The following is a 26,052-nucleotide window of genomic DNA, read 5'->3' as shown; positions in this document are numbered from 1 at the left end:
GCATTCTTAAATATTCCTTATTAAAACAAACATAATAATAATAATAATAATAATAGAAAAGGCATGCTGGGTAATATAAGATTGGGAACCATTGGATTAGCTGATGTTTGAGTCCTTAATAATGCCTTAGTAATCTTTAATAATGGAAAGACTTCCAAACTTTCTATCACTTTGTTTATATTTCACTACAAAATAGGTTATCTATCCAAGAAAAACAAATAGGTTGAAAAAATACATGCTACCTACATCAAATGTTCGGATATTTACCCAAAGATGATTCCAAATGATTTCCTGAGTTATCTTCTAGATTTTGTCGTTTCAAATTTATGGTAGGTTGTGAGTTTAATTTGTGAATCTAATTACACATTTTAATTGTTCACCAAATCGTTTTTGCTTCTAGAATGAAGCTAAAACAGAGTACTACTTTAGTTACAAAGAAGAAAAGGTTCTCACTACGAGGTTAGGCTTATCTATTTGAAATCGCAAGCCATTTACATTCTTTTTATTTGTCTGTCAGTTATGATACACTGAGCAACTCGATGATACATTACAAAGAAAACAAAAAACTGTTCCCATTTTCTCTTTCACCCCAACACTCGCTAGAATAGGAACAGGAACTCCTGGAATAGGAAAACAGGGACTTTTGGCAGTTTCTGCTCACGGAAGTATCGCCATGGATAGAACAGCGCCGGGCACCAAGGGGCTGAATGAGTGTTTGTTGAATGAATGGGCGAAGAATACACGCAATAAGACTGCTTGGAGCGCCACTTCCTCCAGAGTTCTAGGAGGCAAGCGGGTGGGATCAGGAAATTGACTTGACTTTTCTGACCCTCGCACTCGTAGGGATTACGGGTGCACTCTTAATTTTTGGGATGTGTAGATGTGTGCGGAGTTCGTAAACTTCATGCACAAAGCTGTTTAGGCAGGACCCCCACCCCTACCCCCTCCCGAGCTGACCGTTTGCACCGAAATCCTGCAGAATGTCCTCGGAGTTAGATCGTCAGAGACAACTTTTTGTAAGTTGCACGGGTCTTCCGTGGTTCTCTCGTTCGATTTTAGGTTGTGTCTTCACTGGAGTTTGGTGGTGTGGATGGGATCCAGAGTGGTGGCGTCTCCAAAAGGAAAAAAACAAACAAACAACAAAAAAACCCTGCCTCAAATCGGGCAGCTATTCACTTCTCTTCGCGAACAGTCGCTAAAGTGGGGTTATCAAATGCTTATCCTTTATCAAATTCCGCGCTCCTCCCCCCCACCTCCCCTGCCTAGAGCTACCTGGAACCCCATTAGGCAGAAGACACCTTCTAGATACGCCCCCCGCCCCCCACCATTAGGTTAAACTCGCCCCCACTTCTCGGTCTCCCACATTTCCGCAAACACCAAGGAAGCCGAGCCACAGACGGAGAGCGCAGAGCAAATGGCAGGGGAGCAGCAGCACACGCGGGCAGAAAAGGAAGCAAAACAAGGTCGGCGGCGGCGGCGGCGGCTGCAGCCTAGCAGCCACGTGAGGTGGGCGCTGCCCACCGCCTTCTCAGTCAGAACTTCAATTCCCAGCTTGCCGCGGGGCGGCTCCCCGGTGAGGACTACAATTCCCAGAGTGCCGTGGGAGGTGGGCGACTGCCCGCCGCTCCCGCCGCCCCTCCCCCGCCCCGCCCGGCCCAATCGGCGTGCGCCTGCGCACGGGAGGCCGGAGGAGTCTTACCCTAATGTAAGATGGTGGCCCGTCTGGCTGTGGAACCCACCGAAAGCTGAGAGTCTCTCTCTCAGCCGTAAAGGTCGGACTCGCTGAAGCAATCAGGTCCGGTTCTGAGGAGTTTTTTCCCTGACATTCGTTCTGTGGTCCCTCTTGAGGAAGCGGCGGCGCGTGGAGTCGGATAAGGGAACAACGAGGCAAGGCAGGCGGGTGAGTCTGTGCGGGGCTGGGCTTAGGGGAAACCCGGGGCTGACCGGCTACGAGAGAGCGGAGGCTTCGCTGGAAGTGTGCAGGCCGCACCCCTCTTCCTCCTCCTTTCCTTCTTCACCTCCTCCTCCTCTTCCTTCTGGTCGGCCTTCCTCCTCCTCCCCTCTACGCCACAGCAGTTACCGCCAGGAAAAGGAGCGAGCGGGGCCGGAGGCGGCGCGGCGGCGAGCCCGGGACTCCGAACATTTCTCCAGCCGCGGGGAGGGGGGGGGCGAGGTGGCTTCTGGTCTTCAGCTCGCACCCCTACGTTTTCTTTTCCTCCCCCCCTCTTTTTTTAATTTTTTGGTGGAGGCGGGGTGGCAATTCTTAGGCAGTTCTCATCCCTCCTGGTTTTTCCCAGCCCCCTTTCCCCTTCTCTGACGTCCTTTCCCAGTGGCCCCCGGTCTCCCAAGACCCAAAGCCATCACTTCCACTCTCACCCGTGTTGCTGCCGCCGCCGCCGCCGCCGCCGCCGCCGCCGCCGCCGCGGCTCATTAATCCTGCCGCTCGCTGCCTGCTGCTCGTGCCGCTCGTGTTTGTGTTGTGTGGTTTTTGTTGTGTGTGTGTGTGTGTGTGTGTGTGTGTGCGCGCCTTCCACCGCCGCTGCCACTCCGGAGTTAGCCTTTGCCCCCCATCTTTGTGCTTGCATCAGCGCCCCCCCCGGACTGCCTGCCACCCTCGAGCCGCTTCAGATCTGCAGGCTTCTCTTTTTTGACCACATCTGTCAGTTGCTTCTTTATTTCTCTCTCTCCTTTTTTAAAAAATTTAATTTAATTTTATTTTAAAGCCCCCCCCCCTTTAATTCTCTAGATCAGCCTTTCCTGCTCATTCGGACCCACCTGTTCCTCTGCTTTCCTGGGTGGGAAAAATTGGCCGTTCGTTTCTTCCTTCTTTCCTGCCCAGGTGGTTTTGAGCACACTTTGCAGGGGACAAAAAAAAAAAAAAAAAAAAAAGCAGTAAGAAATAAGGCGATGATGACCCCGTGGTGTGCCTTGAAAAAGTCAAGGAAGTTGGGAAGTGAATGAGGTGTGAGGTTAAACCTCAGGAGGAAAGAGCGTGTATTCCGGAGAAAAGTGTTTTTTCTTGTTCTTTTTTGGCTTTCTGTGGTCTGTTTATGGCTTATTCACTGTAGGACGTGGATTTTTATTTATTTTTCTCTCTTTTTTTCCCCTGTCTTCTTTCTGATGGTTTGTCCATGTTACCAAGCATTCTTCTGAATTGCCTTTCCCCAGGACAGTTACTGTGGGTTCTGATTATACCACCCAGCATTAGCCTAAACATTTCAAAGTAAATCTGGCACGTGCACACACACACACACACTTCATCTGTGAACCCCATACAAGCAAACAAAAATGGTATTTTGAATATATGTAGACCATATGTGGGCTACACATCCCTTCCGAGTTGAGAATTATTGACTAAATGAGTAATACTGATGTTCAACTAATTGGTGGCAAATTTTATTTATAGTTTGAGTGGAAATTTCCTCTTCAGTTGATAGCAAATTTACAGAGTTTTTGGGTGTGGGGAGGTTCGTTCTTGTGTCATTTCAAGGCTAGTAGATCTGATTAAATTGTGTTGAAAATTCATTAGGTATGTCTGCAAAAGTAAAGTAGATTTTTTGCACAGTTAGATTCTTCTTTTTTTTTTTGGCATAGAAAATAAGAGCACTGGGAAAAGTGACAAAGCTGCAATTTGTAGCACTCATATGTTTATCTACTTAAAAGATTAGAAAACTAGAAACAAGAAGTAGCTTATGATGTCCATGGAAGCAAAATTGAAACGTACTGGCTAATATAATGGGAAAAGAAGTCTTTACTATAATCAAACTTCACCTTGAAATAATTACCAGAAAAGCCAACAGGATTACATAAATCAGATGCATCCATCTCTAACTTAACAGAACTAAGATTGTGTTCTTAAGATATATGTAAAGATGTTCAAGTAGCAGTTTCCTGTAGCCATATCTTACTTGCAAAAGTAATACCTAACATACAAATGCAGAAGTTAGGTGGGGGAGGTAGCATAATGGTTTTGCAGACAGACTTTGATGTTATGAGGCTTGGGAGCTTCCAAGTTCAGTCCCCTGCATCACCATAAACTAGAACAGTGCTCTGGGAAAAGAAAAAAAAAAAAAGTTACCCTTTTAATCACTTTTGCATATAAATATTGAGATTTCACACATTTTACCTGTAATAATCTTACATTTGGCATTAACTTACTTGATTGTGACAAATGGTGTGTGTGTGTGTTTTAAATACTTATTTATTCCCTTTTGTTGCCCTTGTTTTACTGTTGTAGTTATTGTTGCTGATGTTATTGTTGTATAGGACAGAGTAATGGAGAGAGGAGGGGAAGAGAGACGGGGAGAGACCTGCAGACCTGCTTCACCACTTGTGAAGCCACTTCCCTGCAGGTGGGGAGCCAGGGGCTCGAACTGGGATCCTTACTGCTGGTTCTTGTGCTTGGCGCCATGTGCGCTTAACCCTCTGCGCTACAGCCGACTCCTCAGATGGTGTGTTTTTATCAAATATAAATAGATGCTGGGACTGCTGCTCATAAAACTTTTTTCTTTTTTGCCACTTAACCCCCAGTTTGGGGAAACTAAATAAATTCTTACTCTGCTGAGAATTGCAAACAATTTGTACAGCAGCCCTTGTACTAAGCTATAACTTGAGGTTTTTAAATAAGATGTGACTTAATTTAGTTTTATTTTTAGAAATGCTTTAAATTGATCTTTACTTCCAAAATATATATTTCTCCTCCTCCTCCTTCATCGTCTTCTTTTCATAATGTGCTGGTGGACAAGAAGTTTTTTTCACTTGAACAAGCCTAACGCACAGGGTTGGAAATCCTTGGCAGTCATACTGGGCTGAATTGTAAGCAATGTGTTCTAGTGGAGGATTATTTGTCTGGCAGAAGAAAGTAGATGATTTTAATATATCTTTTCTTTTGTAAAGATACTTTGGCTGACTAAATATTTCCCAAGTATTTTTTCCACCCCATACTTTTTTTTTTTTTTTTTTTGTGGTGATTATTAAATTCTTGTCTCTCTGAAGTCAAAATGAGTTTACTTTGGGATCTTTAGTGTATCTAAAGAAGTTATCTACTTTTTTTTCTTTTGACCTTTTGATAGAAAATTGGGAGCTGAGATTTTAAAAATATTCTTGTGTGATTTAGGTTTTTAAATGTAACCTGATGAACACTGGTTGCAGTATCCATTTTTTAAAATATTAATTTTATTTTCCCTTTTGTTGCCCTGTTTTATTGTTGTAGTTATTATTGTTGCTGTTATTGATGTCATCATTGTTGGATAGGACAGAGAGAAATGGAGAGAGGAGGGGAAGACGGAGAGAGGAGAGAAAGATAGACACCTGCAGACCTGCTTCACTACCTGTGAAGCGACACCCCTGCAAGTGGGGAGCCGGGGGCTCGAACTGGGATCCTTAAAGCCGGTCCTTGCACTTGGCACCACGTGTGCTTAACCCGCTGCGCCACCACCCAACCCCAACAGCTTCCATTTCTTACTCCCTAATACTTTGCAGTACTTTCTGTCAGGTTCATTAGGTGACTTTTTCAGATGAGTAGCGTGTTTCTGTTTTTTTTAAAAAAATATTTATTAATGAAAGGGATGGGTGGAGAGAGAGAATGAGAGAAAGAGAGAGAGAGAGAGAACGAATCACATCACTGTGGCACATGTGCTGTGCTGCTGGGGATCAAACTCAGGACCTCATGCTTGAGAGTCTAGCACTTTATCCACTGTGCTATCTCCTAGACCACAGTAGCTTCTTTCTATAGGAAGGCTTTTGAACATGATTTAGTTAATGTTGAAGTATAAAATTTGTTTCCTTAAAGTTGCATGGGTTTTGTTAGGGTTGGACTGTTATAATCCAATGGCAAGGTGCAGGAAAATTATTTTGTAATGTTATTCAGTCTAAGTGGGAGCCCTGAAGATAACTTGCAAAAATAAATAACTAGCAGCTCATATCTCTATAAAATTAGGATGGTGTTGCTTAAGGATGAATTCCAGACACCAGGGGAGATGTATTTTAAAATTACTTTATGTCTTAAAAGTACCATCCTTTTTTTTTTTTTAACTTTCTTTCCTTCCCAGCTTAAAACAAAGTATAACCTTAATTTCTTTTTTTTCCTCCCCTCCCTCCCCTCCCCTCCTCTCCCCTCCTCTCCTCTTCTCTTTTTTTACCAGAGCACTGCTCAGCTCTGGCTTATGGTGGTGCAAGGGGTTGAACCTGGGACTTTGGAGGCTCAGGCATGAGAGTTTGCATAACCATTATGTTATCTACCCCTGCCCTAACCTTAATTTCTTTTTTTTTTTGTGTGTGTGTGTATGTCTTTTAAAAAAATTTTTCCTTTAGTTGCCCTTGTTTTATTGTTGTTGTTATTGGTGTCGTTGTTGGCTAGGATAGAGAGAAATGGAGGGAGGAGGGGAAGACAGAGATGGGGAGAGAAAGATAGACACCTGCAGACCTGCTTCACCACTTGTGAAGCGACTCCCCTGCAGATGGGGAGCCGGGGGCTTGAACCGGGACTCTTATGCCAGTCCTTGCGCTTTGCGCCATGTGTGCTTAACCCAGTGCGCTACTTTCTGACTCCCTAATTTCTTTAAAAGTTGTATAAACTTAGTCTTTTTTAAAAATAAAAATAGTCTACTCAATATAGCTTTTTAAAAAAAAATTTAAACATTTTGTTTATTTATTAATGAGAAAGACAGGAGGAGAGAAAGAAACAAAAAAACACTCCTCTACCATTCGTTAAGTGTTTCCTGGTGCTACCCATGGTACACCTGTGTGGTGTTAAGAGTCTTGAATCCTGGTCCTCACTCATGGTAAAGTGTGTCTTACTGGGTGAGCTGTTTTCCAGCCCCTCATTACTATCTTTTCTTTTTTTTAATTTATTTTTTTATTTAAGAAAGGATAAATTAACAAAACCATAGGGTAGGAGGGGTACAACTGCACACAATTCCCACCACCCAATCTCCATATCCCATCCCCTCCCCTGATAGCTTTCCCATTCTCTATCCTTCTGGGAGCATGGACCCAGGGTCGTTGTGGATTGCAGAGGGTGGAAGGTCTGGCTTCTGTAATTGCTTCCCCCTCATTACTATCTTTATCACTCTTTTAGGTGAAACATTGTTTTAATTGTGGCAACTTCAGTTGAAAATTCAGTTAGCTCTCTGTCAATAAGTATAATTGTTGACTTGAGGAAGTTGCATTCAGCTTAAGTGCTTCCAAAGAAAAACAGTAGGGAAATAGGTTATAGAGATTTTGCTGTTCTAGAAATAGTGTAATGAGAATGTACTACATACATTTCTCAAAGGATTTCTTAATCTAAGTGGAACTTGTAAATGGTTTCCATCCCACTGGAATAGCAAGTATTAGAGAAAACATGAACACACCCTGAGATTTAAAAAAAAAAAAAATCTTGTTACCTTAGAGATACTGGGAAAAAAATCTGTAAATATCCATCCTTATGTCAAATGTGGCAGTCCCTGGTGTATTTTTTTCTCAAAATTTGAGGGTTTATGAATTGTAAAGATGGCAGAATGTACTTCATTATTCTGTGATGCTAAGAGAGAAATGGGAATTTTTGATTATATAGGTTTCTGAAAGCACTTTTTTTTTTTGAAAGCACTTTTTTTTCCCTTTCCCAAAATTGTCTTTAATCTGATTTGATATGGTTATTTTTATAAAAAGGATGTGTGGTTTTTCAAATGTAATAATGTCATTTAGAGGATTTTGTTAGATTCTTTTATTTTTTTAAATCAGAAAGTAGTTTGTAGAAGAGACTTTCAATACCATTTTGACACCAGTTTAGCTTTCTCAGCAACGTTTGGCTTTATGAGGAGTTAGATACACACTACAAAAATACTACTACATTTACTTGCTAGAAAAACTTGGTAAATTAATTGTGAAATGGGGACCTCATGCATGTGTGGTTTCACCAGTCTGGGTCTCTCTTTCTTTCTTTCTTTCTTTCTTTTTTTCTGGGCCTCTTTTTCATTCAGGTAGAGACACAGAAACGAGAGCAGGAGAGACCCCACAGTACTGGAGCTTCCTCCAGTGCTTGGGCACTTCCCATGTGTGTTGGGATTTGAACCTGGACTGTGAGCATGGTAGTGCACACACTGTACAGGCTGAACTGTCTCTCAGACCCTCAAAACTCAAGATAATAAAAATACAAGCCATTTTGATCTGAAGTTTATTTTTATTCTAAGGAGTTTTGAGGATGTTGTTAGACTTTCCCTTCCTTTTTTTGGGGGGGGGGCGGGGCGGTTAATGGTTTACAATCAGCAGTAAAATACAGTAGTTGGTACATGGGTAACATTTCTCAGTTTTCCACATTAATACTTTAACCCCCCCACCTAGGTCCTCTTTGGCCATCATGTTTCAGGACCTGAACACTCCCCCACATCTCAGAGTCCATTACTTTGGACGGTGATATTCTTATTGAATTCTTTTTTTTTTTAAATGATTTTATTTATTTATTAATGAGAAATATAGGAGGAGAGAGAAAGAACCAGACGTCACTCTGGTACTGTCGGGGATTGAACTCGGGACCTCACGCTTGAGAGTCCAGTGCTTTATCCACTGCACCACCTCTTGGACCACCCTTATTGAACTCTATACAGTAGAATTGTCCTGCGTAAACTCTTAATTGCATTGTGTATTCTGATTAGGATAAAACTTCCTATTCATATGTGTATGTGTCAGGCATCTGTTCGAAACCAAAATACATTTAAGAGGCACTCTTTAATCAGTTTCATTTGCATACATGACCATTTTGGATAAAAAAAGTCAAAAGTAAAATACCAGTGTAATAAGAATAAAATACCAACATTTAAAGTTAATAGGTATTGTATTTTTGCTTTTGGAAGGAATTAACAAATGATTGTAGGTAATGATGATTGAATCTTAAAGATTATCTATAGACTGAAATATGAAGTAATTCCTTAGCTGCAGCAAACGTATATTGTCATTAAGTCTGAGCATTCTTTTTTTTTTTCTTTTGATAGACACAGAAATTTATATGGAAAGGGGGCAGGTAGAGAGCTAGAGAGAAAATGAGACATTTGGCAACACTGCTTCACCACTCATGAAGCTTCCCTTTTCTGCAGGTGGGGACCTGGGGCTTGAACCTGGTCCTTCTTGCACATGGTAATCCTTTACCAGGTACACTGCTGTCTAACACCATTATCTTGAAATATCTTAATTGTAATTTTTTCACTTTTGGAATAAAGTGCTCATTTTCCTGGTTATTTAAAAAAAAAAACTAACTAAGTCATTTACCATTAGGACAAGGAATGTATTCACATTGTAAATTTCGTAAAATAACATTGATTAGTTTTAGGAATTGAGCACTGATTATAGCTACCTTTAAAGTATTTTATTTATTTTGTTTTTGAGAGAGATGCAGAGGAAGACACAGCGAAACACCATAGCACTGCTTAGCTCTGGCTTTTGGTGGTGCAGGGGATTGAACCTGGGGCTTTGAAGCCTCAGGCATTCCATTCTCTTTGCATAGCCACTATGCTATCTAACCCCACCCTACAGCTACCTTTAAAATTTTTTCTGCCTTAATATTTTGCTTGTGGTTCCCCTGTGAAGCTTTAAATTTTCACTAAAAACCTCTAAAACTAACTTCTGAAAATAAACTTTATTTTTATTATTATTTTTATTAATTTATTTATTCCTTTTTGTTGCCATTGTTGGAAAATAAACTTTATTAATGTGAACTAAAAAATAAAAACATGGGAGTCAGGCGGTAGCACAGAGTGCTAAAGGCGTGCAATGACTCAAAGTGCAAGGACCACTGGCGTAAGGATCCGAGTTGGAGCCAGCTCCCCACCTGTAAGGGGAATTGCTTCACAAGCGGTGAAGCAGGTCTGCAGGTGTCTTTCTCTCCCCATTTCTGTCTTCCCCTCCTCTCTCCATTTCTCTCTATCCTATCCAACGACATCAGCTACAGCAACAATAAAAACAAGGGCAATAAAAAGGAAATAGATATTAAAAAAATCTTAAAAAAATAAAAGCATTAATTGTTTATTAATGGTAGAAAAAAAAAAAAGAAGAGAGGGAGAGAACCAGAGCATCACTGTGGTACCTTGTAGTCATAAGCTCAGTGCTCTAGACACTGCACCATCTCCCAGACTGCATTGTGAAATAGTTTTCCTTTATTGGGGGAGGTTAATGGTTAACAGTGGACAGTAAAATACAGTAGTTTGTAAATGTGTGATATTTCTTAGTTTTCCACATAGCAATTCAACCCCCTGTAGGTTTTCCTCTGTCATCACCATGTTTTAGGACCTGAACCCTCCCTGCAAGCAATTGCAGAGTCTTTCACTTTGGTGCAATACACAGTGAAACAATTTAAATAAGCATCAATGTGGCCACAAACCTATATAAATGCTACTCAGCTTCAAAGGCCAGGCAACTTGGTTTCATCTGTATTCTCATTTTACCCCTCATCAACCTGCATTATTTTGACATAAATCCAGTTGCCACAGTGTTTTCTTTTGTACTAGAATTCATTCTGTTTATTTTTTGTTACTGGGTTTTCCCTCCTCCAGGCTGACTTTTTCAGATTTTTTTCACGTACCCACACCCCCACCCACCGTCCATAGCTCTGAAAATTTTCCCAGTGCAGACCTGGGATGGGAGCCATGGGCTTTGCCAGGTGTGAGCTGTTTGTCAGCTCTGTATTAGAACTCTTCTGCCATAAGAACATGTCTTGATTTCTTAATCAGGATTATTCAGTTATCTTGTCAGATGGATCCACTTCTTGGGAAACGGCATGCCTCTTCCAAGAGTTCATTACCTTGTTGGGTATTCTTTCATAGTAATATAACTAACATTACCTAGAACAGTATGTAAATAATGTTCGTGTTCAGTATGATAACACAATCTGAGTTCAGTATGATAACACAGAGATCTCTTTAGACTGTAGTTCTAGGAGTGGAACTGGAGAAAGTGGAACTTGAACAAGGAATAGATAGTTTTTGCATAGACAGAATCCCCAGAAGGGGAACGAACATTCCACACATTCCATGTGGGGGATGGAAGCATGAGCACTTATTTATGGAACCTATGTGATGTGAGGAGAATGTAATGAGTCTAGTCTTTGTGGAAGAGTGTTGATTTTTGGGAATGGTATTGGATAAATGATAATTCTAGAGTAGTGTAGATTATGCAGTGGATAGTAGGTTAAATTACTCTGCTAGGCAATATAGAAACTAGTAGTAGAAACTCTCAAGAACGATTGCTTTTGGGCCAAAAAGATAGCTCACTAAGAAAACACCTGCTTTGTCTTGTGCCCAGGTTCCAGCCCAGTCCCCACCTCATTTAGGGGAAGCTTCTGTGCTGTATTAATTCTGTTTACCCCTTTTCTCTGTCTCTCTCAGCCTCTTTCTAGCTGAACAAGTGAGTTCAGAGAAGTGAAACTTCAGCAGTGACAAAATAAATAAGCAAAATTGATCTTTCAATAGTATGCCACATATTTTGGGCAATTGAATTTGGAAAATTAAAGAATAGGCCATTGAAGTGAGGCAGTAGGCCATCTGAGAGATATCACTTTGGAAATTCTGCTGAATTTGACAGTTAATTGGTTATGGATTTTCTTTAGTTCCTTATATCTAGAAATGACAGCAAGGCTTTGGAGACTAGGGAATTGAGGGAATATGATCTTACTTATCTTTGACAGTAAACTGCAATTTGTTATGCAAGCCCAGCATTTGCAAAGGAAGCAAAGACCTATTAATGAGTACATAGCATAATGGTTATACAAAGAGACTATCATGCCTGAGGCTCTGAAGTCCCAGGTTCAATCCCCCACACCACTATCTCTGGTTTAAAAAAAAAAAAATCTAGAAAATTACTGTGTTAGGTGGGGGGAGATGCCATAATGATTATGCAAAGAGACTTTTTTAATGTCTGAGATTTCAAAGTCCCAGGTTCAGGCCCCTGCACTACCATAAACCAGAGCTGAGCAGTGTTACGGTTTAAAAAAAAAAAGATATCTTTATTTGGTGGGACAAAAGAAAGAAAAGTACTGAGTGTTTTAAAGTAATTTGAGATGTTCATTCCTGGTGGAAGTGGCAGAGAAATAAATCTTTATTATAGGATAATAGAAAATTGGTCCAACCTCTGTGAAGAGTAGTCAGGAGAATTCTCAGAAGGCTAGAAATGGACCTACCCTGTGACCTGGCAATTCCTCTCCTGGGGAAATATTCTAAGGAATCAAATACACCTATCAAAAAAACATTTGTATACACCTACATTTATAGCAACACAATTTGTAATAGCGAAAACCTGGAAGCAACCAAGGTGTCCAACAACAGATGAGTGGCTAAGAAAGCTTGGAATACTCTTCAGCTATTAAGAATGATGAATTCAGGGAGTTGGACGGTGGTGCAGTGGGTTAAGCGCAGGTGGTGCGAAGCACAAGGACCAGCATAAGGATCCCGGTTCGAGCCCCTGGCTCCCCACCTGCAGGGGAGTCGCTTCACAAGCGGTGAAGCAGGTCTGCAGGTGTCTATCTTTCTCTCCCCTTCTCTGTCTTCCCCTCCTCTCTCCATTCCTCTCTGTCCTATCCAACAACAACGACATCAATAATTACAACAACAATAAAAGAAAACAAGGGCAACAAAAGGGAAAATAAATATTAAAAAAATGAAAAAAAAAAAGAGTGATGAATTCACCTTCAACTCCTGTTGGATGGATTTTGAAGGATTCATGTTAAGTGAGATATGCTAGAAAGGGAAGGATGTATATGGGATGGTCTCATTCATGGAAATAACAGAAAAGGGAAACACAAAGTCGAATTTGGATTTGATTTTGTGTATAGCACCAAAGTTATGGGTGGGGGCTTCAGGTCCTGGTGCATGTTGGTGGAGGAGGACAGAGGCTGGGGGGGAGTGCTTTGCATAAAACTGCAAGATTTTACACATGTATCAACAACTGTATTTACTGTAAACCACTAATCCTTCAATTAAAAAAAGAGGCAATTTCTTCATTACTAAGAGGATAGTTACTTAGGGAAAATCAGTCTGAGACTTTCAGACTGATAAAGTTTCATCAGTAACCAGCAAAATACGTTGCTCATTACCTTGGGATATTTAAAATTAGGCAAATCTGGTGTCTCCAGTAATAACAAAGATATATTCCAGACCAGTTGTTACTCAGATGAGTCTGTATTACTTCTATTTACTTATTTGTGACATTCAAATAAAAAGGTCACTGTGGAAAAAAAGAAAACATTTTGTTTGTATAAGAGGTATGAATACTCATTTCCTTCTTATGTATACGAGCTCATAAAGAGTGTTAGGAACATATTTGAACAGCTTAAAGCCTGTCTATATTATTGGATATCTTTAAGGTTTAATAATGACCTTTATAGAGCAAAAGTAGGACACTAAATACTGTCTGCTCCAAGCTCCAACAAGGAACGGGAAGGATAGTTAGCAAGTCAGAAGAATGTGGGGACATTGTAAACTAAAGTTTTATTCTCTATTTTGACATACTTTGTTTTGAAAAAGTATCAAAAACAGTTCTGTTAAACATCAGCAGGCTTATTTTGGAATTTTAAAAAATATTTATTTATTCCCTTTTGTTGCCCTTGTTTTATTGTTGTAGTTACTATTGATGTCATTGTTGTTGGATAGGACAGAGAGAAATGGAGAGAGGCGGGGAAGATAGGGGAGAGAAAGATAGAAACCTGCAGACCTGCTTCACCATTTGTGAAGTGACTCCCCTGCAGGTGGGGAGCCAGGGGTTCGAACCAGGATCCTTACACTGGTCCTTGCTTTGCACCACTTGGCTTAACCTGCTGCGCTACTGCTCACCACCCCCCCCCCTTTTTTTTTTTTTTTTTTAAAGTTCTGAGACCTTTGGGCCAGCAAGATAATTTACTTGGATGGTGCACTTGGCTTGCCATGTGCATGACACAAGTTCTTTTTTTCTTTTATTATTATTTATTTATTTGTTAGAGACAGAAATCGAGAGGAAAGGGGGAGAGAGGGAAAGAGACACCTGCAGCACTGCTTTACCTCCTGCAGCTGTGGACTGTGGTTTTCTTTCTTTTTTTTTTTAATATTTTTTTATTATTTTATTTATTTCCTTTTTGTTGTCCTTGTTTTTATTGTTGTTGTAGTTATTGTTGTTGATGTTGTCGTTGTTGGATAGGACAGAGAGAAATGGAGAGAGGAGGGGAAGACAGAGGAGAGAAAGACAGACACCTGCAGACCTGCTTCTCCGCCTGTGAAGCGACTCCCCTGCAGGTGGGGAGCCGGGAGCTCGAACCGGGATCCTCTTGCCGGTCCTTGCGCTTTGCGCCACATGCGCTTAACCCGGTGCGCTTATGGCCCGACCCCCTGGACTGTGGTTTTCAGCCAGGTCTTTGCACACTGTAATGGTGTTCTCAACTCGGTGTGCCACTGCCCGGCCCCCATCACCCAGGTTCTAGCTTCATCTCCACCACACTGTGGATTAGCTTTAGTGTTGTAGTGTTTTTCTGCTTCTCTGCCTCTCTACCCTCTATCTTTCTGTCTGAAAAAGTCAGTTTGGAGCAGTGAAATCCCAGTGATTTAAAAAAAAAATTAGTAGGTCGAGTCGGGCGAGAGTGCAGCAGGTTAAGCACAGGTGGCACAAAGTGCAAGGACCTGTGTAAGGATCCCGTTTCAAGCCCCCACTCCTCACCTGCAGGGCAGTCGCTTCACAGGTGGTGAAGCAGGTCTGCAGGTGTCTGTCTTTCTTTCCCCCTCTCTGTCTTCCCCTCCTCTCACCATTTCTTTGTCCTCTCCAACAATGACGACATCAGTAACTACAACAATAAAACAAGATAACAAAAGGGGATAAATAAATAAATATTAAAAAAAAACACAGCAGGTGGGGGGTGGACTGTAGCTTACCAGGTTAGGTGCACATAGTGCGAAGTGCAAGGACTGACACAAGGATCCCGGTTCAACCCCCGGGTTCCCCACCTGCAGGAGGGTTGCTTCACAAGTGGTGAAGCAGGTCTGCAGGTGTCTATCTTTCTCTCCCCTCTTTGTCTTACCCTCTTCACTCAGTTTCTCTCTGTCTTGTCCAACAACAACAGCAATAACAGCAGCAGCAACAACAATGGAAAAAAGATGGCTGCCAAGAGCAGTGGATTCGTAGTGCAGGCACCAAGCCCCAGCTATAACTCGAGGCAAAAAAAAAAAAAAAAATTAAGATGAAAAAGAAAAGGGAGGAGGAGATTCTGGGACCCTTATATCATTCTTTTATTCTTTGTTTTGGTTTGTTGATTCTCTCTTTAGCCTACTCTCTGCATCTGTTCTGTATTTTTGTTTCTTTGCATAGCTTACCTTCTTGGTTTTGTTAAGAAAAATTTCACATTTTAAATATTTATTTATTTTCCCTTTTTTTTCCCTTTTTTATTGTTGTAGTTATTATTGTTGCTGTTATTGATGCCGTCGTTGTTAGGACAGAGAAATGGGGGGGGGAGACAGTAGGAGAGAGAAAGACAGACATCAGCAGACCTGCTTCACCGCCTGTGAAGTGACTCCCCTGCAGGTGGGGAGCCGGGGGCTTGAACCAGGATTCTTATGCTGATAACTTTGCGCCACGTGTGCTTGAAAATTTCACATTTTATCTCAAGCAAGGGGAAAACAGTACATTACCTATTTATGGCCTTGTGACTAGAAGTTGTATAGCACTGTATTGTCATTTATTTTCTTCCTACTCCCTTCAGTATCACGTGTATTCCCTTTCTGATCTTTAGTATATAGACTGCAAGGGTTCTCACTGTTGAGTCTGAAAACATCTTATGCTTAAGATGTTTACAACTACAACATTATTTATTTTCCAGATAGAGAAGTCAGAGGGAGAGAGGGAAAGATACCACAGCATCAGCACTCCCTTCAGCGGCGTGGGGCGATCATGGACCTGGGGTACTTGGGAAATATTAATAAGGATAAAGACGATGCAGTTTGGTGTGTTAGTAGGAAATACTGTTTTTTTGATTTGATTTTTTAAAATATTTATTTATTCCCTTTTGTTGCCCTTGTTTTATTGTTGTTTAATTTATTATTGTTGTCGTTGTTGGATAGGACAGCGAGAAATGGAGAGAGGAGGGGAAGACAGAAAGAGGGAGAGGAGGATAGACTCCTGCAGACCTCCTTCACCACTTGTGAAGTGACTCCCCTGCAGGTGGGGAGCCAGGGGCTCGAACCGGGTTCCTTATGCCAGTCCTTGCAGGCTTTGTGCCACGTGCGCTTAACCTGCTGCGCTACTGCAGGACTCCTGATTTTATTTTATTTTTTTTTAATTTACACTACCACTAGCCTAAAACATCCTTTTTCTTGGTAACATGACATGTATTTTTGACATTTTTTTGCTTCTTTATTTAGCTGGTCATGTGTGCTAATATGGTCACTAGAGGAGTAGAAAGCTGTTGCCTTCTTGGGGATTTATTTTAGCAGGAGCTTTATTGTGTTAATTTTAGATTTAAGTTTGAATGAGGTTCTTTTTGTGTGGAAGAATTTTAAGAAGCATTAATGCTTTTTTTTTTTCTTTTTTTACTTTTCTCTCTCTTTTTTTAAAGATTTTATTTATTTATTAATGAGAAAGATAGGAGAGAGAAAGAACCAGCCATTACTCTGGTACATGTGCTGCCGGGGATTGAACTCAGGACCTCACACTTGAGAGCCCAACTCTTTATCCACTGTGCCACCTCCTGGACCACTACTTTTTCTTTTTCTTTACCAGAGCCCATTTACAGCTCTGTTTTCTGGTGGTGTGGGATATTGAACCTGGGACTTTAGAGCCTCAGGCATGAAAGCCTTTTGTATCTCCCCTGCCCTGTGTATTGTTACCAGTGTGTGTGGGAGGGAGGTAAATAACAAATGTACAATAGAAAACATTCATGTTTGGGGGTCGGGCAGTAGCGCAGTGGGTTAAGCACACAGGATCCCGTTTCGAGCCCTTGGCTCCACACCTTCAGGGCGGTCACTTCACAGGCGGTGAAGCAGGTCTGCAGGTGTCTTTTTCTCCTCCTCTCTGTTTTCCCCTCCTCTCTCCATTTCTCTCTGTCCTATCCAAAAAAACAACATAAATAACAGCGATAATAATAACCATAACAACGATAAAACAACCAGGGCAACAAAAGGGAAAAAGTGGCCGCCAGGAGCAGTGGATTCGTGATGCAGGCACTGAGCCCCTGCAATAACTCTAGAGGCAAAAAAAAAAAAAAAAGTATCTTCAGTGATAGCTGCCAAGCCAGACCCCCCTCCCCCCAGTCCAAGACATTTAAATTTAATCTCTGGAGTGTAGAATCACTTCTAATTGCACCTGTGGGTGGTAGTAGGCAGAGGACAGAATGACTAGGAAGTCATTCTGATCCAGAAATCTCAGATTGTAATAACTGGAATTAACCACAAACTTACCAACAGTGTACATACCTTTCATTGATGCAGCATTCGGGAATGGATTTGGTTTTGTGATTTGGTATTGCTTCATGAGCCGGGAGGGTAGCTTCACTATAAAGCCAGGAAAAGAGGAGGAGTAGCAGAAAACAAAGTGGGAAGAAAACATCAAATTCCAGTAAGGCTGCTGTACGTTTCTACCCAAGACATGAATTCCTTTGCTGCCTTTGGCTGTACACTTGAGGTTTTATTTTCTAAGTTAGACTTGCAATACTATTTGGAAGGGCTACAAATTTTGTCCTTTTCTAAGTTAAATAGCATCCCTGTCCAAGTATGTGCATTTTAATCAGTCCAACTAGAAAGCTGACAAGTCTGTCTTTTAGAGGAAACGAAGGTGGAGGAGGGTGGGAGCAGAGAATGATAGTAGGATTCTCTCATCTGTGTAGATGTTAGTTTTATAGTCTATAACTTTTATGACAGGAGTTCTGCTCTTTAGTTTTAATTTTATGTCGTAAGGTAAAGATGGCTCAGGAGTATTAATCCTTAAAAAAACTTTTTTTTTCCCCTTAAAAAACTTTTTAAAAGGCTCATTAGCCATGGTGTTGTTGCTAGTTTGAATAGTATCTGTATACAAGTTAGATACTTAGTCGTACATTTTTGTTATTTATTGCTTCTACTGAAATATTTTCCATCATACTGGGCCTAGTCCTGTATATGAGTTTTAGCTCTTGCCTTTCTTTAAGGTAAATACTTATTTTATCTATTTTTTATCAAATGGAGATATTGACAATATATATTTTGAATTTGATGAGAGGAAGATAGACAGTCTAGGCATGCTGACAAGAGAATTAGTCATGTATCACTATATATTTTTCATGCCAAGCAAATATTATCAACAATTTTGGGGTACTCCAAATAATATATGATTATATTTATAGGTCATGCATTTTATTATGCACTACTAAATCCTGCATTCAAAAAAAACAAAATAAAAAAAGGTATGGTATTAAAGGAAATACTGCCTTTTCAGTATTTGGAATAAAGGATTAACTTTTTATACCACTTTTTTATATTACATTTATTTTCTTTTTTGTTGTCCTTGTTGTTTTTCGTTGTTGTTGTTATTACTGCTATTGATGTTGTCATTGTTAGATAGGACAGAGGGAAGTGGAGAGAGGAGGGGAAGACAGAGGGGGAAAGAAAGACACCTGCAGACCTGCTTCACCACCTGTGAAGCGACTCCACTACAGGTGGGGAGCCAGGGGCTCGAACCGGGATCCTTGCTGGTCCTTGTGTTTTGCGCCATGTGTGCTTAACCCGCTGTGCTACCGCCCGACTCCCTTTATATCACTTTTTATACTTGAACTTTGTTTTCTTTAGCCTCGGATTTTCCAGATGACTCTTTAAGCTCTCCCTGTTTCTTTCTTTTTTTTTTTTGTAAGCTAGAGTTTTTGTTTTGCATGATTCCACTGCTATTTCCAGTGGACCTTTTTTTTTTTTTTTCTTTTTTTTTTAACCTTAAAAATAGAGGGTGACAGACACAGAGGAGGGGAAGTCTCACGGCACTGCTCTGCCATTTGAGATGATGCCCCTTTGATTGGTGCTCCCATGTGGTGGCTGAGTGCTTGAAACTGAGTCCTTGCACTGTAAGGCGTGCACTCTGTTGGGTGAGCTATCTCCCGACTGCTGCCCTTTTTTTATTTATTGTTCCTGCTAGCAATAACACATGGAGCTAGATTACCTGTGTGAAGTTTGACTACTACTTGTCAGACCAAGAACAGATTACTTCATTTGTAGGCTAGAGATGAGGAGTTGCTGTCCCTTGCCCTCTTCCTCCCCGTCTCCTTCCCCCCTCTACCTTTCTTCTTGCCACGCATATTGATCCCACTTTTCCTGGGCCATCTTTCATTTCTTTTATTTCAGATAGACAGAGAGAGTGAAGGAGAGATGCCTTCCCTTGTGCTATCTGTAGTGAGTCCATCTGGTTGGTGCCAGGCACTGTAGGGGTGAAGTGAATGCCCTTTACAGTGAGCCTAAGAACAAGCTTCCTAGACTGTTGTTGACTTTTATTGTCCTGCGTTTCTGACACCTTATCCTTCCTTCTAGCACTTAACACTTTGATGCTGATACTTAACCTGCAGTCCACCAGGACTAGCCCCATCATAGATAGATATTTTTTATCATTGCTTCTGCCCTTGTTTATTGTTGTTGTTATATAGGACAGAGAGAAATGGATAGAGGAGGGGAAGGCAGAAGGAGAGAAAGACACCTACAGACCTGTTTTCACTGCCTGTGAAGCGACCCCCCCCTCGTAGGTGGGGAGCTGGGGCTAGAACTGGGATCCTTAAGCCTGTCCTTGCGCTTTGTGCCATGTGCGCTTAACCCACTGCACTACTGCCATACTCCCTAGATATATTTTTCTTCTTCTGCCACAGCACTGCTCAGTTCTGGCTTATGGTAGTGCGGGGCATTGAGTCTGGGACTTTGGGGCCTCAGAAATGAGAGTGTTTGGTTCCTTTTATGCTAGTCACAACAATTTCCTCGCTAGCACTTCATGACTCCCACAGAGCCCCATGAAGGTCTTTATAGTCCCTATCTTCCCTTCTCTCCACCAGTCAAGTTTATGTCCTGAACATTGAGTTAACTTTCACTGCTTTCCCTCAATCCTCACTTGTTGCTTATTAAAATTTTATTTTTTTTCACTTAAAATTTTTTTATCTTTATTTATTGGATAGACAGCCAGAAATTGAGAGGGAAAGGAATGATAGGGAGAGAGACAGAGAGACACGTGCAGCATTACTTTACCACGTGCAAAGCATTCTCCCTGCAACTGGGATCCGAGGGCTTGAACCCAGGTCCTTGCGCATTGTAACGTGCGCCCAACCAGGTGCACCACCACCTGGCCCCTTAAAATTTCTTAAACGATGTCATCAGGGTGCCTGGCAGGTGGGAGTTCCCAGGCATAGAGATTTAAGACTACATTTCTGATGCTGATCTTTTAATTCTGAATTATGGTGATAGAGGGAGCTTGGTTCCACTGAACCTGAAATTCCTTCTTTCTGAAACTGAGCTGTTACTTTTTTTTTGGTCCATAGTTCTCATGTTTTCTGTCATCTACTGTATCCAGGACTATACTTTCTCTTTTCTTGACTATTTCCTGTCATTGTTGTTTTTTCCAAGTACTATGCCTCCTTTAATTCCTGGTAATTATTTGCTGACCATGGTTCCTCTTTTTAAATGTTTTTATTTCCTTCTTTTGGGCAAAGAGAGAAATTGAGAGGGAAAGGAGAGGGAGAAAGACCTACAGCACTGCTTTACCACTTGTGAAGCTTTCCCTTCTGCAAGTGGGGGCTGGGGACTTGAACATGGACCCTTGCCATGTTTATGCTCAGCCAGTTACATTAGCATCTGGCCCCTCTTCTTCCTTTCCCTTCCTTTCTCCCTCTCTTCGTTCTCTTTCTCTCTGTCTCTCGTTCTTTCTATTTTGGGTAGAGACAGAAATTGAGAGGGGGAAGGGGTAGATTGGGAGAGAAAAAGATATACTTGCAATACTGCTTCAACACTTGTGGGGACCTTTCTGGTGGGGACCGGGGCCTTGAACCTGGGTCCTTGGACATTATAATGTGTACACTCTACCAGTTTGCCACCACTCAGCCCCTCCTCCCCCTCTCTCTTTTTTCATACGCCACAGGGAACTTAACTTAGGGCTTCAAACATGCATGATACTGCAAAGTGGCATTCTGGATTGACCCTCTCATATTTTATTTAATGAGAGTAGGATAATATAGAGGGAGAGACAGAAAGGAGAGACACTATAGCACCTCTCCACACTATCCATAGTGCTTCCAGTTGGTGTCTAGGCTTGAACCCAGGACCTTGTGTGCTGAGTAAGGCAGGTTCTCTGTCTGGTGAACTATCTCCCAGCTCCCCTCGTTTCCTTTCTCTTAGTACAGATAAATTGTCATTTCCTCTATCTGCTCTCAGTTCCTCTGCTTAGTGTAGTAGCTCTCATTTATTCTGGACTTTTCTGTACTGGTGGTTCTCCCCCCTTCACCACCACCCCCCATCTTCTACATCTCTGTTTCTTCTCTCATCATTTCTTCATTCTTATCAGGTTATAAACATGCTGTTATTTTTCTCAGAAAAGTATCTTCTCTTGATCACTCCTTTTTTTATTGTTTTGTTTCCGTTGCTGTAAAAGCCTTTAAAGTATCTAACTGCAGGGCCAGGTGGTGGTGCACCTGGTTGAGTGCACAGATTACAGTGCACAAGGACCCGGGTTCAAGCCCCTGGTCCCCACCTGCAGGGGAAAGCTTCACGAGTGGTGAAGCAGGGGTGCAGGTGTCTCTCTGTCTCTCCCCCTTTCCATCTCCTCCTTCCCTCTCAATTTCTGGCTATTTCTATTCAATAAATAAATAAAGATTTGAAAAAAAATTCTTTAAAAAAAGAGTCTAAATGCATTTTCTCTAATTATTTTCTCACATTGTATCTTTAATCTGCCCTAATCAGGCTTTTGCCCTACCACTGCACTGATTTAGGTCTGCTAGCAGTGACATTGTTAAAAGTTGTCAGTTCTTTGTCTTATGTGATCAGTCTGCATTTGGCAGTTATTTCTCCTTCCTTTTCAGTGCACCTAATTACTTTCCTCTAGGTTTTCCTGAAAATCATTAGCTTGTCCATTGCCTTGCTCTAAACACTGGACTATCCCAGAGTTCCGTCTTTGATTATCTTATTCTGCCTACTGTAACTTAACTTCCGGGCTCTCAATACTGTCTATTTTTCTTTTTTTTAATTTTTATTTATTTTTAATTTTTAAAAAATATTTTATTTTATTTATTTATTCCCTTTTGTTGCTCTTATTGTTTTATTGTTGTAGTTATTATTGTTGTCGTCGTCGTTGTTGGACAGGACAGAGAGAAATGGAGAGAGGAGGGGAAGACAGAGAGGAGGAGAGAAAGACAAGACACCTGCAGACCTGCTTCACCGCCTGTGAAGCGACTCCCCTGCAGGTGGGGAGCCGGGGTTCGAACCGGGATCCTTATGCCGGTCCTTGTGCTTTGCGCCACCTGCGCTTAACCCGCTGCGCTACAGCCCGACTCCCTCAATACTGTCTAAATGTTGATGATTCTTAAATATTTCTTTGGCCTGAGACCTGAACGCCAGATTTATCTATATAGTTGCCCATTTTTAATCAGTCAGTTTGAATGACACCTAAATTTATCTAGGCCGTTGGGTAGCTCAGTAGGTGGAGTGCATTCCTTGCCTACGTGAAGGTGAGTTCTCTTCACTGCATGTGATGGAGCCCTGTTCTTGCTGTTTCTCTTATAAAATGAATATATATATACTAGAGCACTGCTTCTCTCTGACTTAGGGTGGTACCAGGGGATTGAACCTCAGCCCTTGGAGCTTCAGGCATGAGAGTCTTTTTTGTATAACCACTATGCTATCTCCCCACCCAAATAAACAAATCTTTAGGGGGAAAAAATCTCAGGTTGAATATATTCAAAATGAAATTTTTGTTTTCCCCTCGCCTATCAGAAAGCTATCCCACTTATGTCTGCCCCACCTCCATAGCCCTCCTCATCTAAGTTGTTGGCAGATTCCAGTTGGTGAGGTCAGAAACTGTGTAGTTATTCTTGACTCTCTTGCTCTCATGTTCCACATTCATTTCATCAGGAAACTCTTGGCTTTATTTTTAAAGCAAACAATTCAACCAATTTCACTACCTCCACAGCCACCACTGTCTTGCTTAGAAATTGTAACAGCTTTCTAACAAATTTCCCTGTTTCTGGACTCCCTTTGTCTATAGTCTGTTATTAACACAGCAGCTAGAATGATCCTAGGAAAACCTAATTCAGTTGTAAGGGTTTTTTTGCACGGCATTACCATGAGTTGGTAATACTAGAGATTATTCTGAACTGTCTTATTTTACCTAATCTTAGTGACTCTTGTGGACTTTGATTATGCCTATTTTTATGGGTAAGGAAGAGTCTGCCAAGGATGGTTCATGACCTTCCCTTTTTTTCTCTTAATCCTCTCCATCCTGCATACAGAAGAAATTGACTCTTGTCTCTTCAAAAGCATTAGAAAGAGGGCATCGGGCTGGGGAGATAGCATAATGGATAGTTATGCAAATAGTTTCATATCTGAGAGTTTGGAGTTCTGGACTCAATCCCTAGTACCACTGTGTAAACCAGAGCTGATTAGTGCTCTGGTCAGGGTCTCTCATTAAAAAAAAAAAAAAAAAAAGGAGTTAGTGGTCTGGGAGATGGCACAGTGATAAAAGCTTTGGACTCTCAAGCATGAGGTCTCGAGTTCAATCCCTGGCAGCACATATGCCAGAATGATGTCTGGTTCTTTCTCTTTCCTCCTATCTTTCTCATAAATAAATAAAATCTTTAAAAAAAAATAGGAGTTAAAACAGAGGGAGGGGAAAATGAATAAAACATTAAAAAAAAAAAAGGAAAGAAAGAGGGCCTTAGTTGGTTTTTAGTTAAAAAGTCGCTTTGAATGAAAGACTGGATCATCTTTCTTTTTTACATTTAATTGTTAAATAGTATTTAATGATAGTTTACAAGATTATAAGATTGTAGGGGTGTAGTTCCACACTGCATACATCACAAAGTTCTGTGTCTTTCCCTCCCACCACTTTCATAACCACCATAGTCTCCATAGAATCTTTCTCTGTCTCATCATTATTATTTTTATTACTATTTTTTTGTTATTATTTACCAGACACTTAATCAGCTCTGGTTTATGATGATGTGAGGGATTGAACCTGGGACTTCGGAGTCTCAGGCATGAGAGTCTCTTTGCATAACCATTATGCTATCTACCCCTGCCTCCACAAAATCTTAGCTACTTTTTTTGGTAAGTCCTTGTGTTTTCAGTTCTCTAATATTTTATATATGAACAAACCATCTGGCAGTTGACTTTCACCTTCTTACTTCACTAAGCATAATTACATCCAGTTCCATCCATTTTGTCTTGAAGGGTACATTATCTGTATTAATTGCATATTAATACTCCAGTGAATATGGTTCTTAAAATTTTTTTACATTATTTAATTTGATAGGACAGAGAAATTCAGAGGGACAGGTGATAAAGAGGGAGAGACACCTGCTGCACTGCTTCGTGGCTTGTGAAGCTTTCCCCCCTGCAGGTGGGGAACAGAGGCTTGAACCCAAGTCCTTGCATATGGTAAATGTGCTTTTTAAAAAAATATTTATTTATTCCCTTTTGTTGCCCATGTTGTTTTATTGTTGTAGTTATTATTGTTGTTGTTGTTGGATAGGACAGAAAGAAATGGAGAGAGGAGGGGAAGACAGATATGGGAAGAGAAAGATAAGACACCTGCAGTGCTGCTTCACCGCCTGTGAAGTGACTCCCCTGCAGGTGGGAAGCCTAGGGCTTGAACTGGGATCCTTACTCCAGTCCTTGCGCTTTGCGCCATGTGCGCTTAACCTGCTGCGTTACCACTGGATTCCCAAAATGTGCTCTTAACCAGGTGCCTAGCTCCTTGTCCTAATAAGTTCTTTATTTATTGAGTCGACTATCAGTGTGCATTTAGGTTGCTTCCACTCCTTGGTTGTGAATAATGCAACTGTGAACATAGGGGTGCATATGTCCCTTCAAATTAGTGATTTAATTGGATCACCCTTTCTTGATTGAGGTCTGTTACTTCACTACTACCTCTAACCTTTAGTAACACTTGTTTCTCTTCACAGTCTGCCAAATTCAGTAATTAAAACCAGAGTACTGCTTAGCTCTAGCTTATCCTGGCACTGGGGATTGAACTAGGGACATCTGAGCTTCTGGCACAAAATCCTTTTATATAACTATTATTGCGGTTTCCTTTCTAGTGCTCTTTCTTCCTTTCTTACATAGCACACAGAGAAATTGAGGGGGACAGGGAGATGGATGCTTGTAGTACTGCTTCACTGCTCAGGAAGCTTCTCCTTCTGCAGGTGGGGGACCAGGAGATTGATGCTTTACAGTAAAGTTATTGACATATTGAGTGTAATTTCATTATGCATCAGGACCCCACAGTTCTCTTCCACCCCTCCCTCCCAGTTTCGTGAATTTTTGTACTGTTTTACTTTTTAGTTCCTCTGAAGCTTTGAAAATGGACCTGAGGGGAGTTGGGCGGTAACGCAGCTGGTTAAGTGCAGGTGGCGTGAAAAGTGAAGTGCAAGGACCGGCCTAAGGATCCTGGTTGGAGCCTCTGGCTCCCCACCTGCAGGGGAGTCACTTTATAGGCGGTGAAGCAGGTCTGCAGGTATCTTTCTCTCTCCCCCCTCGGTCTTCCCTTCCTGTCTCCATTTCTTCTGTCCTATCCAATGATGACATCAATAACTATAACAGTAAATAAAAAATAACAAGGGCAACAACACAAAAAAGGGAATAAATAAATAAATAAAAAAAAAAAACGGACCCAGTGTCTTACTAGCTGTACAGACTTAGGTTTGGATTGACCATATGAATAAATTCTGAATCTATCCGTGCTGTATTTGCAGCTGTTTTAGTTGTGTTCCATGGCACTGATGTGCTACATTTGTTGAGCCAAACAGTTGACTTTTAATAGTAGAGCTCTTGAGCTGTTAGGAACGTTTGTGTACAAACTTGTGCGTGAACAGTCGTTCTCATTTCTCTGAAGTAGATGCTCAGAGCCCCATTGCAGTGCCATCAGGTAGGAGCA

The 26,052-nt window shown here is 41.3% G+C and overlaps 1 protein-coding gene across 8 annotated transcripts in view; it reads left to right on the top strand.

The window, feature by feature from the left end:
• The first annotated feature begins 929 nt into the window (after positions 1 to 929).
• The window catches only part of CNOT4 (CCR4-NOT transcription complex subunit 4), a 134,383-nt gene continuing 109,260 nt past the window's right edge, over positions 930 to 26,052 (top strand). For 6 of the 8 annotated variants that reach the window (XM_007526557.2, XM_007526554.2, XM_007526556.2 and 3 more), the window contains exon 1: positions 1,687 to 1,900. The gene's annotated coding sequence lies outside the window, so the exon portion shown is untranslated. Of the gene's footprint in view, positions 1,017 to 1,686; positions 1,901 to 26,052 lie in introns of those variants that run through there. The other 2 variants (XM_060196638.1, XM_060196639.1) reach the window with 2 other exon arrangements.

Source organism: Erinaceus europaeus, chromosome 8 (genome assembly GCF_950295315.1).
Source record: "Erinaceus europaeus chromosome 8, mEriEur2.1, whole genome shotgun sequence".
In the NCBI taxonomy this organism is placed as follows: Eukaryota; Metazoa; Chordata; class Mammalia; order Eulipotyphla; family Erinaceidae; genus Erinaceus; species Erinaceus europaeus.
Note: the sequence above shows the minus strand (reverse complement) of the source record. Positions and strands in the feature narration are given on the sequence as shown.